The sequence below is a fragment of the Neoarius graeffei genome, chromosome 18, assembly GCF_027579695.1.
Source record: "Neoarius graeffei isolate fNeoGra1 chromosome 18, fNeoGra1.pri, whole genome shotgun sequence".
Classification (NCBI taxonomy): Eukaryota; Metazoa; Chordata; class Actinopteri; order Siluriformes; family Ariidae; genus Neoarius; species Neoarius graeffei.
The window spans coordinates 46,307,368-46,322,076 of NC_083586.1; the positions used below are offsets into that span (position 1 = coordinate 46,307,368).

Here is a 14,709-nt window from a genome sequence, read left to right on the forward strand (position 1 = left end):
ACTTGTCCTGGGCCATCGGCATAGTGAGGTAGGGTGGCCAGTTCCTTTCCTCACCGCCTTACTTCCCCCAGTGTTTCCACCAGGTCCCCATTCACTGCTCGGTGGACAGGGAGTGAGCCCCAGATCCCCGTCGAGCCGAAGCTCGAACCGGGGACCGTTCGCTTAGCGGTCAAGCGCTCTAACCACTTGGCCACTTCGCCTCCGTAGGACAGGATATGCAGCTACAGATAATGGATGGATGGATGGATGGATGGAGACCATAAATTACATTGCCACTAGATGGTGAACAACACCAAGCTTTCTCCTGCTATTGGATCCTATTATTTATTGCAGGACATCCAGCCTGTCTTCCATGAGATGGCCCAAATATTTGCTGGCAGGACAGATGGACAGAAGTATACATACATAGTGTACCTGTAATAAATATATTAATTACTAACACTAAATGTATTTATGATGGAAAATGTGTGTAATGCATGATGAGGTTTATGTGATGCTAATGTGCTCTTGTCCCAAAAACCGGAAGTACGCACATCTCCTAAGGTTCTGGTCCAGTTTTCCTGATAATTTAACTTTACACATCACTCCAGACTTTTTGTGCATCTATGATTTGTGTAAACCAGCTCCATTAATCCTCATCTCATTTCCTTTGGATGACAGACCATCACAGAATTCATGCAAGTTTTGCAGCATATAATATAAACAGAAACAGGCATTTTCCGGATTTGTGTCCCAAATCGCATATTACAACACTAGGTAGTACGCTTAAATAGTGCTCTTCTTATTTAAACTTGGTAACCTAGGCTACGTTTAAATACATTTAGATTTGCTCGCAGCCGGATAGTAACTGTCTGGTAACTCGGCCAACGGATGCGCTCGTGCTCTGAACAGAACACAACGCCACTCCTACAAGCGGCTGATTGGTCTGTTTTTGGTGATGTAGGTGGGACTTAGAATGCCGCTGGACACGCTGATTCGTTGAGCAGGGAAATGTGGGCGGGGCAGGAAATTGGACGCTGGGAGCACGCCACAGTTGCCTAAAGGGAGAGAGAATGGGAGAAGGTTTAGGGATGTGTTCATAGCGTGCGAGGCTGTAATATAAATCATAATTATAATAATTAAAAAAAGGAACGTGTCTGATTAATTTTTGGATATTTACTTGATTTCATCTGGAAAGAGAAGTGTGTGTGTGTTCTCAATAGGATCCAAGAGGATTGTTCAGATCTCCTTTGGGTGAGTGTTAATTTAGCTTATAATTAATTACAGGCTGTTTCTGTTTACTGTGCTGAATTTTTTTTTAATATATATTATATATATATATATTTGGATGAGCTACCCAGAGGCGGGTGGGGATGAGGACTCACGCCCTGCTGCTTCTTGTAAGCTGTTATTGTCTCCACCAGTAATGAGATCATGATCCTGCAAGGGCAAGAACTAACACACATGTGGCTCATATACAGAGGAAGGACAGATGGCTGTGTACATGGACAGTCCACATGTTTATATAGACTATGGACATGTCTACTCTTAAAGAAAAACCTGCTTCAAGGACTGATCCAGGCAGATGTTAGGAGAACCCTGGGCTGTACAGTGAAGTGAGTGTACTGAAGCCTTTACTGTGTATATGTGTGGACAGTTTGGGGAAAAAAGGCAAACACTGCAGAGGGATTTGATCATAAGATCCTCCTTGATGCATTATATGCTGCGTTATCAGATATATGATTAATCTATAACACATTTATGGTGGTGACAAATATTAAATGTCCATCAGATGCTCCTCATTTTATTGTCCACTTGATGTTGGGTGTGTTCAAACTCGCCCCAGCGTCTGCCTGTGGACACTACAGCATTAACACACACACACACACACACACACACAGGTTATACAATGGTTTCTTTTCCCTCTTGCACGCTTTGATACCCATACTTGTTCCAGTATCATCAACGCATATGTATGTAAATATTCCCATCATGCTTAGTTTGAACATTTGCATGTTGTCCATGTTGCTGGCTCAGATGTTTTCCCTTCTGAATCGCACATTCAGTCCCTCTGAAGTCCACATGTTGGGTGTGTGTTTGTGGTTCCCACGTTTCAACCTCATGAAGGACCTCTTAACGAGCTGTGTGAGATCTTAAAATGTGCACTGCGACACCAGGATCAGGGAATGCTGCTCCACACTGGTACACAGTCACATCCATGGCACCTAGACCTCCACCCAGAGAAGTGCAGCAGTATCGGTGTACATCTTCCAGTGCACTAATCCCACTACTAATATATGTTATTGATGTCAGAGCTCTGTATCTTGGGTGATGCTTGTTGTAAATCCAATACTGACATCATCGCTTCAGGTTTATGTCGCCCAGTTATATGAAGCACCAGACATTTTGTGTGTCTTGTACAGTATTTACATCCAAGGTCTGTATCAAGTCATTTAATCTAGCATGTGTTTTGGGCATAAAACTTTGCCTGTGGATCAGATTAAAAAAAAAAAAAAAATCCAGCATTTCAGATCCATATCAGGTCTAATTTGACCGTTTTCCGAATCCGCTTTGCAAAGTGAAAACGGAAAACTGAAAGTCAGTTTCACCTTTTACTGTGGATCAAGGAAAATGTAGCTTTTTGAGAAATGTTGAAGAAAGATTGTCATGTGAGCTTCACAATTCCAAGATCAATCCATCCATCCATTATCCGTAACCGCTTATCCTGTGCAGGGTCGCGGGCAAGCTGGAACCTATCCCAGCTGACTATGGGCGAGAGGCGGGGTACACCCTGGACAAGTCGCCAGATCATCACAGGGCTGACACATAGGCCAAGTTTACATTAGACCGTATCTGTCTCGTTTTCTTCGCGGATGCACTGTCCGTTCACATTAAAACGCCGGGAAACAGGAATCCGCCAGAGCCCACGTATTCAACCCAGTTCGTGTCTGGTCCAGTGCTGTGTAAACATTGAGAATACGCGGATACGCTGTGCTGCGCTCTAGCTGACGTCGTCATTGGACAACGTCACTGTGACATCCACCTTCCTGATTCGCTGGCGTTGGGATCTCGCACACAGCGGCTCAGTCCCGAATCACTGCTCGTGCGCTTCACTCGCACGCTCTGTGAGCTGCGCAGGGCCGGAGTGCGCACCCTCCAGAGGGCACTCGCTGTTCAGGGCGGAGTGATTTGGAGCACAGGAGGAAGCGCTGAGGTTTATTTACACATTTCAACCTCCTTCAGGCGCTTAAACTCAGTGAGAACATGAACATCACAGCCAGGTGTGTTTATTTGCTGGAGAAGGTGTTCGCTTGCCATCCTTCCACTTGCAAGTGGTGAGTGACTTGCGCATGCCCGATATGCACTGGGATCATGTGACGTGCCGTCTAATTAGTCATGTGATTAGCGTATCCGTGTATTGGCGTTGCTGTGTGCACGCGAATCGTGTATTGGCGTTGCTGTGTGTACGCGAATCGTTTTAAAAACGTTAATCTGATGATCTGCTGATTCGAAATAATGTAAACAGGGCCATAGAGACAAACAACCATTCACACTCACATTCACACCTACGGTCAATTTAGAGTCACCAGTTAACCTAACCTGCATGTCTTTGGACTGTGGGGGAAACCGGAGCACCCGGAGGAAACCCACGCAGACACGGGGAGAACATGCAAACTCCGCACAGAAAGGCCCTCGCCGGCCACGGGGCTCGAACCCGGAACCTTCTTGCTGTGAAGCGACAGCGCTAACCACTACACCACCGTGCCGTGCCACCCAAAATTCCAAGATACAGTGAAATTTTTTTGTTTTCATTTCATTTCTGGCTGCTTTGCATAGCATAATAGTGAGCAACATTGAGCTGTGCACTAAAATGTGTTTGGCTTGTATTGTCAAAACAAATTGAACCATTTTTGTTGTTTCTTGCACCTTAAGATATAACTGAAAACCAAAAGATGAGACCTTTCACTTTTTCCTTTTTTTTTTTCCCCCAGTACATGAATTCAGCCAGATTTTGTACAGTTTTGTCATTGGACGTGAACATGAATGTTGCGCACAACAGACAGGCCTTGTAGTGTGACATAATCGAAGAACAGTGATGTGGCAGCACCCTGACAAAATGTCTTAACATGTCAGATTTTGTTCTGTTTTCTTGTCTAATTTGAAAACTCTTACAGCGTGTTTCTCGATGGCCATGATTGGCAATTTCTTGACCCTCCTCCTGATGACACACAAGGACGTGAACAGTGATTGGTCAGGGTCAAACTTGTAGCATTGCCAGTCTCCCGACCAAGACACAGCAAGTATTTATGGCTCTATGACTGTCTAATCTGACATAGTGACCATCATGGAAGTCAAAAATATTGTGTAGATCCTAGCATGAAGGATGTTTCCATTCCTGCTCCTGTTTTCCAGCAGTTAAAGATGCTCAAGGGTGGGTTTCCCAAAAGTATTGCAGCATAAAGATCATTGTTAAATGGTAGAGCGAGCAGCACAATGAACACTCCCTCTCTCAGTTAAGACTCTTATGGCCCTTTTCCACTACCCTTTTTCAGCTCACTTCAGCCCGACACGGCTCGCGTTTCGACTATCTAAGAACAGCACGACTCAGCTCGCTTCAGCCCTGCTCAGCACCCAAAACTCGCACGGTTTTGGAGTGGGGCTGAAGCGAGCCAAACCGAGCTGAGTGAGGCTGGGGGCGTGAGCAGATACTCCCCTGTGCACTGATTGGTGAGGAGGAGTGTCCTCACATGCCCACACACGTCCCGCGAGCGCGCTGGGATCTGTAAACACCGTAAACTCGGAAGAAGAATTACGAATTACGAGAATTTCTGAAGCCTTATGCGCCTCGCCTCATCTATACGCTCTTGCCAGTATCTGTTGGCGTTGTTGGTGACAACAAGCCACAGAACCAAGACCAGCAACACTAACGACTCCATGTCCTCCATGTTTATTGTTTACTATCCAGGTCGTGAGACTACCACTTAAAAGGTCACTGATGTCACTGTTTGGGCCGCTTAACGACATCACGTGACGTCCACCCACTTTTGCTAACTCCACCCAATGTGTCCACCCACTTCCAGCCAGCACGGTTCAGCGCGGTGGTAGTCGAAATGCAACTCCAACAGCCCCGCTCAGCCCGACTCAGCCGCGTTTGTAGTGGAAAAGCAGCATTAGCGTTGAGACTTTTGGGAAACCCACCACAGATCTGAGACTGGATTTTGTTATTGTAATATTTAAGAGTTATTCCATGAAATCGAGTCATACATGACCTGATGAGGTACATAGCACCAAGTTGGCTATAAGCCATGTACGACGAGATTTAGTGGAATAACTGTTTTAGTATAGCCACATTCACTGGATTTTGAGAAACGGAGCTATTTTTTTTTTTTTCAAATTCAATAAATAAAAACTTTATCTAAAATGTCTGACAAAATCATTTCCGGTTAGAATGTAAACAAACCGGTGAAATGACGGTAGCAATTTGTGAAAAATGCTCTAATAATAATTCTTGAAAACAGAGATACGTTCTTACCATCAAATACTTTTATTCCATTTTTTAAAATTCTGTTTATTTATTTTTGTATTTTTGGTGGTTTTCTTTCTCTTCTTTAGAGTTATTTTTGGCAGTTGGCAAACCAACTTAAAGATGCATTACCACCACCGACTGGGCTGGAGTGTGGAACAGGAGATATTGGGGAGAAACAAACAAACACTATATTCTTTTAGCTATTTAAGAGAAACAGAAATACTTGATATAAATTTGGGGGGGTTTGCTTTCGAGTAGAGTTTTTATTTCGTCCTCGGTTGGTTCAGCAACACGCTCCACCATTTTGTTTTTCTCTACTCACGGTATATGAGCCGATAGCCTAGTAGTAGAGTAGCCAATCAGAGCGCACAATTGCTCATATCCAGTGAATGTGGATAGAATGATAAAAAAAAAAATCCGCCTCAAACTTTAACCAGCAAACTTTCTCTCCCTCTGCATTATTAAATCTACACACACCTGTGCACAGTGTCGTTACCATATGACCAACATGGCAAATGAGAATCGAGTCCTGACAAAAATGTTGGATTTTTGTATCGTTTGTATTTGTGCAGTACAACTAAAAAGAAATAAATGAGGTTTAAATTTCAGAAAGTAAGAAATAAGATTTGCTCTGCGGTGAGAAATCTCAGGTGTGTGGGTTGGTTAGAGGCTGTTGGTCAAATGGAGTCACTTTGTTGGCATTCGATACTTGCTGATGTAGATTATTAAACTGCTACACTGAAGACTGAGGAGACACACTGGACAATACTTGTATCATCACTGTGTTTACCAGTTAATGGATTAGCTTTTCCTTCCTAGCAATGGACTTGCATTTTGCAGACAAGACTACCCCTTTTCCACCAAAGCAGTTCCAGGGCTGGTTCGGGGCCAGTGCTTAGTTTGGAACCGGGTTTTCTGTTTCCACTGACAAAGAACTGGCTCTGGGCCAGAAAAACCGGTTCCAGGCTAGCACCAACTCTCTGCTGGGCCAGAGGAAAGAACCGCTTACGTCAGCGGGGGGGGCGGAGACCGTGAGAGGGCGCCATTTTTAAATAAGCGACGAGATATCATGGATGCAGTAAAGCAGCAGTCATCCATTGTTGCTGCTGCTGCTTCTTCTTTGTGTTGTTGTTGCTTCGATGTTCGCGCCAAGGTTTATGCAAACGCAGCGATGTAACTGACGTATACAGTGACGTAATGACGTGGCTCCCCTTACCGTAGCACCCCGAGCTATGGAAAAGCAAACTGGTGGTTCTCAGCTGGTTCGCAAGTTGAACGAGTTGTGAACCAGCACTGGCCCCGAACCAGCCCTGGAACTGATTTGGTGGAAAAGGGGTAGACTTGACTTAATTTGTCATTTCTTAGGCCAGTGTTATGGATCATAGCTCTACGCTTTCTACCCCAGTGGTAATGAGACAATTTTCTGGCCATTCGCATCATGTGTGCCTCAAAGAGGCCATAGCGATTGATGGAGGTTATGTGCAGTGAAGCAAGTCATGTCATCAGGATCTCGGGCAGCATTAAGTGCAGGGTCCGATTTTCCCGCGTGCCTGCGGCACATAACATTTTGGGCGGGCACGGAATTTTTTATAGATGGGTGCCCGTCTGGCCACCAACTTTTTTTGAGACAAATTTTCATCAAAATTATTCCTAATAAACTAATATTTATATATGAAATATGCGTTAAACAGTCAGGAATCGGAGTGAAAATGACCGGTTTATGTAGACGGAGGGCGGCACGGTGGTGTAGTGGTTAGCGCTGTCGCCTCACAGCAAGAAGGTCCGGGTTCGAGCCCCGTAGCCGGCGAGGGCCTTTCTGTGTGGAGTTTGCATGTTCTCCCCGTGTCCGCGTGGGTTTCCTCCGGGTGCTCCGGTTTCCCCCACAGTCCAAAGACATGCAGGTTAGGTTAACTGGTGACTCTAAATTGACCGTAGGCGTGAATGTGAGTGTGAATGGTTGTCTGTGTCTGTGTCAGCCCTGTGATGACCTGGCGACTTGTCCAGGGTGTACCCCGCCTTTCACCCGTAGTCAGCTGGGATAGGCTCCAGCTTGCCTGCGACCCTGTAGAACAGGATAAAGCGGCTAGAGTTAATGAGATGAGATGAGACCATCATAAGAAGTAGGCTTTGATTTCCTTCAAATTATTTTACTCTAACAGGAAATGAAATTCACCACCAATTACAGATTCATTTTCAATGGGTAACAAAAGTTTCTGCCATGCCGTCTCTGCTACATTTCGGGCACTTAAGTTTTCTGCCGGGCAATTAACTTTTTAAAGTTGATTGCCCAAATGCATGGCTCGAAATTCGTGGTGGTCCGGTCGCCCGAGGCGACTTAATTTGTCATTTGGCGGGTAATTCCTGTCACTAGCCAGCCCGGCTGGCTAGTTGAAAATAAAAAATATATATGAAGCAAAGATTCGGACAGACCGTCAACTAAAGCCGCCACATATTAAGCGTGTGCCATGTCTGCGTTAATCGATGTGTTTATCGGCAGGACGGAAAATACCGAAGAATTCCGAATCATATCGTGTACGAGTCAGGCTGTCGTTTTTTTCACTACTGCGCATGCATATAACGCATCTCGTTGAATATCGCGGTAATCACGTTATCAAATTCAATAGATGTGGCCACATTATCGCCCATTTAAACACGTGTTTTTGTTGTTGTTTACATCTACATCTGCCAAAGCTACGTTGCGATGTGGAATTTTCTGAAAGGTGTCCAGAAACCGCCAGAGACGGGGACAAACCGACCTCGGTCTGAAGAGGAGAAAAAGGCCGCCGATAAAGCGTACGAGAAGGAGAAACGACAAAGGACTTATAAGCAAACGTGGGAGCAGGGTAGGCTTTGGCTGCGATACGATTTTTATGGAATAATTAATTTTTTTTCAAGTTGATTCCTAGTCAATATGAAGCTCCTAATGCTTTCCCTCTCATAAATGGTTAAATACAGAAAGCACGTTGGACGTATTTTGGGTGCTATAGTCATGATACTGTACTAAGTACATTTGTTTTCAATACTCATACACCAAGTTGCCAAGTTTTCCAATATATTATTATTTGTTATTATATTATGGTGCTCCGTGTTGTTCTCATTTATGTATTTAACAACAGTATCAAAATACTCGGGTCTTGAAATAAATGCACATTAGTCATGAACAATGGTAACTACTCTCTTTTGTGTTATTTTTGACGGAAGTAAAATTCATACATGAACAAATTTTGGCTAGTTGATTTTCTGTTTGGCGAGTTACTTTGGAAGGTCACTAGTCCGGCTGGCTGGTGAAAAAAATATATGAATTTCTAGGCCTGAAATGGCTTGCAACTTTTTGGCCTGAAGGTCATACACTGGTTAAGTGCTTCACTGACTGAGCTGTTCGACGTAACTAGAGGCTAAATTCCACTTTGCACCCTGCTTGAGTCTGAGACAGGGAGGAAACGGAGGTCGTTTCTGCTTCAGAGACCCCTCCTTTCCGTCATACTCTGGTGCCGACATCCACACCAAGCTGAACGGAAAAGGCAACAGCAAGTAGTTTTCCTCAGGAAATACCCACCGAGTCTTGAGCAGAACCGGACAGAGACGAGACAAGGACAGTCCTCTTGCTATGAATATTCTCTCGGTTGTATTTACAGTCATCGGCTGGAGCCTGGATTGTCATGGTGTCTTGGTGGGACTGTGCTACATGACGTGACCATGATGCTCCAGTTCAAACGTCCATCAGACTGCTCTCTTGTGATGAAAGGTGGTGCAGTCGTTGTGATCCGTAATATGTTGTGATGTACCTTTTATGAAAAGTCCAAAAGCCTTCACGAAGCATTGTTCGGAAGTTTGATTAATCTATCTTGCCCTTTTTTTTAAAGCAACATTGTTGGTTGATAAGTGATTATTTTCATAGCAAGTAGGATAACAAGTACAAATATTGGAATGTTGTCGCCTGCCACATCACATAGTTGCAAAAATGATGTACAGTACTCATGGGTTTCCCCAAAGCGTTTTAGCGTATCGGGCCCGATACGCTTGCTCTGCCTGCCGATACGCTTGGTCGCTTTAGTTAAAATCCGACACGCTTAGATTTATACTGATGCGTTAAAATTTCCTGCCGACAAGTAACCAGATACATAGGAGAGCAAATAACAGATCAATTTACATATTGATTGATATTTGTGTTAAACAATTTGTGGTTTTTTTCCAGTGTTTGTGTTGAATCTGTCAAAGTAATATGTCCGCGTGGTATGATGTAAACAAACTGTAATCTGTTGGCTACGTCAAGATCACGTGTTCAAACCGTCCAATAAAAACATTGAAAGAAAACGTCAGACATCCCGGAAGTCTCCGATTCATTATAAGCGATCTCATTGGCTGCCGATGTTGTCCCCAACCAGACGGGCAAAGCCGACTGACTTTAATAAGCTAGGAGAAGACTCGCTGGACAAATTAATCCACATCAGCATGGATGACAGCGAGATGGACTATGAGAGGGTTGGCCAACATTGGGCCGAGCAAAAGCCAAGGAGAATTAATCTGCTTTAAAGGAATAGAAAACTTGATTCATTAGTTTGGGTTTGCAGAAAGATTATGTACTTATAAACACTCTCACGAAGTGAAGTTGTCCAAATGTGTCAAATACAGCATCATTTCAAATAATAATCATAAGCATTTTTGGCAGTGTGATGTCACTGCGATCCATTTAACAGAAGGCGGCTCCGGATTATTCTTTTGTTAAAGGCTCACAGTGACATCACGCTGCCAGATATGCTTATCGTTATTATTCGAAATTATGCTATATTTGACACTTATTAACGCAATCTCTTCATGAATGTTTTTATAAATACATAATCTTTCTGTAAACTTAAATGTATGAATTAAGTTTTCCTTTAAATATGTTTTAATCTTAATCGAGTCCATTTAATAAAGTACCGAAATTTAAACTTTATAATACGCAGTTGCCTTACTTTTCTTTTCAGTGCATCTTAGTTCTACATATATTACGGTAATTGCATCAGAAACATTCTAAATCACTACAGTTCTAGTAATACAGCAACTTATTTTAAGGTGGCAGGTCTTAGGTTCAGATCCCTTTGTGATCAACAGGAGGTCATGATGATCGATTCTCTTCGTTGGATTGCGTAAGATGGAGCAAAACCACTGGTCATATTTTCATGCACATTTTTGTTACAACACTATTTGATCATAGATAATTAAGTGCAAGGGATCCCTGTAGATTTTCAAATCTATCGTATACCTCCGTAATCTAGAACAAAACAATTTAACTTGCATGTTGAACTCACCTCATCTCATTATCTCTAGCTGCTTTATCCTTCTACAGGGTCGCAGGCAAGCTGGAGCCTATCCCAGCTGACTACGGGCGAAAGGCGGGGTACACCCTGGACAAGTCGCCAGGTCATCACAGGGCTGACACATAGACACAGACAACCATTCACACTCACATTCACACCTACGGTCAATTTAGAGTCACCAGTTAACCTAACCTGCATGTCTTTGGACTGTGGGGGGGAAACCGGAGCACCCGGAGGAAACCCACGCGGACACGGGGAGAACATGCAAACTCCACACAGAAAGGCCCTTGCCGGCCCCGGGGCTCGAACCCAGGACCTTCTTGCTGTGAGGCGACAGCGCTAACCACTACACCACTGTGCCACCGCATGTTGAACTTTAAGGTGAAATTTCAAATGTGTATACATTAATACTATTTAAAATCTATCCTATAATCATGTATCTAAAACCTCTCAGAGACCCTGAAAATGCACCTGAGAGCATCTACAGTGGGGCAAAAAAGTATTTAGTCAGTCACCAATTGTGCAAGTTCTCCCACTTAAAAAGATGAGAGAGGCCTGTAATTTTCATCATAGGTATACCTCAACTATGAGAGACAGAATGAGAAAAAAAATCCAGAAAATCACATTGTCTGATTTTTAAAGAATTTATTTGCAAATTATGGTGGAAAATAAGTATTTGGTCAATAACAAAAGTTCATCTCAATACTTTGTTATATACCCTTTGTTGGCAGTGACAGAGGTCAAACGTTTTCTGTAAGTCTTCACAAGGTTTTCACACACTGTTGCTGGTATTTTGGCCCATTCCTCCATGCAGATCTCCTCTAGAGCAGTGATGTTTTGGGGCTGTCACTGGGCAACACGGACTTTCAACTCCCTCCAAAGATTTTCTATGGGGTTGAGATCTGGAGACTGGCTAGGCCACTCCAGGACCTTGAAATGCTTCTTACAAATCCACTCCTTCGTTGCCCAGGCGGTGTGTTTGGGATCATTGTCATGCTGAAAGACCCAGCCACGTTTCATCTTCAATGCCCTTGCTGATGGAAGGAGGTTTTCACTCAAAATCTCACGATACATGGCCCCATTCATTCTTTCCTTTACACGGATCAGTCGTCCTGGTCCCTTTGCAGAAAAACAGCCCCAAAGCATGATGTTTCCACCCCCATGCTTCACAGTAGGTATGGTGTTCTTTGGATGCAACTCGGCATTCTTTCTCCTCCAAACATGACAAGTTGAGTTTTTACCAAAAAGTTCTATTTTGGTTTCATCTGACCATATGACATTCTCCCAATCCTCTTCTGGATCATCCAAATGCTCTCTAGCAAACTTCAGACGGGCCTGGACATGTACTGGCTTAAGCAGGGAGACACGTCTGGCACTGCAGGATTTGAGTCCCTGGCGGCGTAGTGTGTTACTGATGGTAGCCTTTGTTACTTTGGTCCCAGCTCTCTGCAGGTCATTCGCTAGGTCCCCCCGTGTGGTTCTGGGATTTTTGCTCACCATTCTTGTGATCATTTTGACCCCACGGGGTGAGATCTTGCATGGAGCCCCAGATCGAGGGAGATTATCAGTGGTCTTGTATGTCTTCCATTTTCTAATAATTGCTCCCACAGTTGATTTCTTCACACCAAGCTGCTTACCTATTGCAGATTCAGTCTTCCCAGCCTGGTGCAGGTCTACAATTTTGTTTCTGGTGGACTTTGACAGCTCTTTGGTCTTGGCCATAGTGGAGTTTGGAGTGTGACTGTTTGAGGTTGTGGACAGGTGTCTTTTATACTGATAACGAGTTCAAACAGGTGCCATTAATACAGGTAACGAGTGGAGGACAGAGGAGCCTTTTAAAGAAGAAGTTACAGGTCTGTGAGAGCCAGAAATCTTGCTTGTTTGTAGGTGACCAAATACTTATTTTACCGAGGAATTTACCAATTAATTCGTTAAAAATCCTACAATGTGATTTCCTGGATTCTTTCCCCCCATTCTGTCTCTCATAGTTGAAGTGTACCTATGATTAAAATTACAGGCCTCTCATCTTTTTAAGTGGGAGAACTTGCACAATTGGTGGCTGACTAAATACTTTTTTGCCCCACTGTATTTTCAAAAAATTTTGCGGTGGGGCACGCCCCCGGACCCCCCTAGTTTCACTTCACACCATTGGCGCTCAATTGTCTGTGTTTTATCATGCCAGAATTTAGGACTTTAATTTTTTTCTGGGGAAAACATTGGTACTGTGCAAAAGTCGTAGGCACCTTATTCTTTTCATATAAACTTTGTTATAGATTCCTATTTTATGACCTCTCCATTATCGAGTCAGTACAAAACATTTTAGAGTCCCAAACGCTCGTTTTCCAGCACAAAATTAAATGTTACAGGTAAAAAGTTTGTATCTGAGCAGCATATTACATAAGAGAGCACTTTTGAGATTAAAAAAGAAAACATAATGAAGGCTGCTGGGTTTTGGTGCAAAATGAAGAAGCGAGCGTGAAAGTCAAAGTGTCCAGAAGAACTGTGGCTGGTTCTGTAAGATGCTCAGTAAAACCTACAGCTCATTTCCTTATCAAACTGCACTCACTGTACCGGAGACTACTCATATGTATAAAATTATTATACATACAGGACACTTTTTCGATGGAATAAAAACGTGTTCTATTCCCTTCTAGCAGGTTTCATATGTTTGGTTTGATAACATGCAGTATTGTTAGCATATCGCTTATCCTACGTCACTCTATCCAATGGACAATGAGCGTTAAATATGGTTTCCGGTACTGCACGGTTGTCAAGACGACATGACGTCACACGTCGGAGATGTGAAAGTTCTGCGCTGGCGAGTGATTGTGACAATTTCAAACAACCATGACCGCCAGGTTTGCTTCGTTAAATACGGAAGATTTTGAGAGAATTTTGAAAGAGAAAGACGCATTGAACACCTGAAAGGAATGTGTATTCATAAAAATATGTATATTGGCTGGCTTTTTTTTGTGGTACCGGTATATCAGAGATATTTCATTCAGCTACTTGTCTTCGACTCGTTCAATATCATGCTAGCTGAACGGAATATATTTGATGTACCATGAAGAAAAGCCAGCCAATAATTATATATTTTTTACACAAAGGGTTGTCTCACATCAAACATTGACTTTCATTTCTTATGGCTTACTGCTGTTTATAGTATTTTTAATTTTTTTTTTTATGTTGAAACATTTTCATTATTTTTAAGCCATTTTTGGTCTACAGCATTTCTTTACATGTGCCTAAGACTTTTGCACAGCACTGTATATGTGGGTCGGCTTGGTGCAGATGCACAATCCGGTTGGATCTTCAGGTCTCCTGATTGAATTCTTCTATTGACAGACAAAATTATTGGGAAAGAAAAAGATTGATTGTAGTCCTGGAGTATTCACCAGCATTTGGCATTTTCCGTCTTATAAAGTTCATGAGGGGCGGCACGGTGGTGTAGTGGTTAGCGCTATCGCCTCACAGCAAGAAGGTCCTGGGTTCGAGCCCCGTGGCCGGCGAGGGCCTTTCTGTGCGGAGTTTGCATGTTCTCCCCGTGTCCGCGTGGGTTTCCTCCGGGTGCTCCGGTTTCCCCCACAGTCCAAAGACATGCAGGTTAGGTTAACTGGTGACTCTAAATTGACCGTAGGTGTGAATGTGAGTGTGAATGGTTGTCTGTGCCTATGGCCAAGTTTACATTAGACCGTATCTGTCTCGTTTTCTTCGTGGATGCACTGTCCATTCACATTAAAACGCCGGGAAACGGGAATCCGCCAGAGCCCACGTATTCAACCCAGTTCGTGTCTGGTCCGGTGCTGTGTAAACATTCAGAATACGCGCATACGCTGTGCTGAGCTCTAGCTGACGTCGTCATTGGACAACGTCACTGTGACATCCACCTTCCTGATTCGCTGG

At 43.6% G+C, this 14,709-nt stretch overlaps 1 protein-coding gene across 3 annotated transcripts in view; it reads left to right on the top strand.

Annotated features, from left to right (window-relative positions):
- The first annotated feature begins 1,050 nt into the window (after positions 1–1,050).
- raph1b (Ras association (RalGDS/AF-6) and pleckstrin homology domains 1b) overlaps positions 1,051–14,709 on the top strand; it is a 214,239-nt gene continuing 200,580 nt past the window's right edge. For all 3 annotated transcript variants that reach the window (XM_060898934.1, XM_060898935.1, XM_060898936.1), the window contains exon 1: positions 1,051–1,233. The gene's annotated coding sequence lies outside the window, so the exon portion shown is untranslated. The remainder of the gene's footprint in view (positions 1,234–14,709) is intronic.